This window comes from Etheostoma spectabile, chromosome 20 (assembly GCF_008692095.1).
Source record: "Etheostoma spectabile isolate EspeVRDwgs_2016 chromosome 20, UIUC_Espe_1.0, whole genome shotgun sequence".
Taxonomy (NCBI): Eukaryota; Metazoa; Chordata; class Actinopteri; order Perciformes; family Percidae; genus Etheostoma; species Etheostoma spectabile.
Window position 1 is genome coordinate 7,176,441 of NC_045752.1, and position 302 is coordinate 7,176,742.

General features: G+C 35.1%; 1 protein-coding gene across 10 annotated transcripts in view; it reads right to left on the reverse strand.

Moving 5' to 3' along the window:
• The window catches only part of rps6ka1 (ribosomal protein S6 kinase a, polypeptide 1), a 50,884-nt gene that overhangs the window by 5,326 nt on the left and 45,256 nt on the right, over window positions 1–302 (reverse strand). The gene's annotated exons all lie outside the window — the stretch shown is intronic.

Consider the following 302-nt stretch of genomic DNA (forward strand, 5'->3'; position numbering starts at 1 on the left):
CCAGTCTGAAATACCACTTCATGGCCAAGCACACAGCTGATGCCAATTCTCCGCTCCCTCGTCAAAGTCTTTTTTTCACCCTTTATTGATGGACAGTGACACATTGTGTGAGAGATTATTTGTTCCAAGTGTAAATTTTACTTGTGAAATTGAACACTATACTAGGCTATACGCCAATGTTGAAAAAAACAACCTAAAAAAAACATTTGAACAAAACAAGGCGATCCACTTTTCCATGTTAATAAGAGCATTAAAATGAGAAAAAAATAAAGGGACATTTAGAATAGATAAAAATGTGCGAT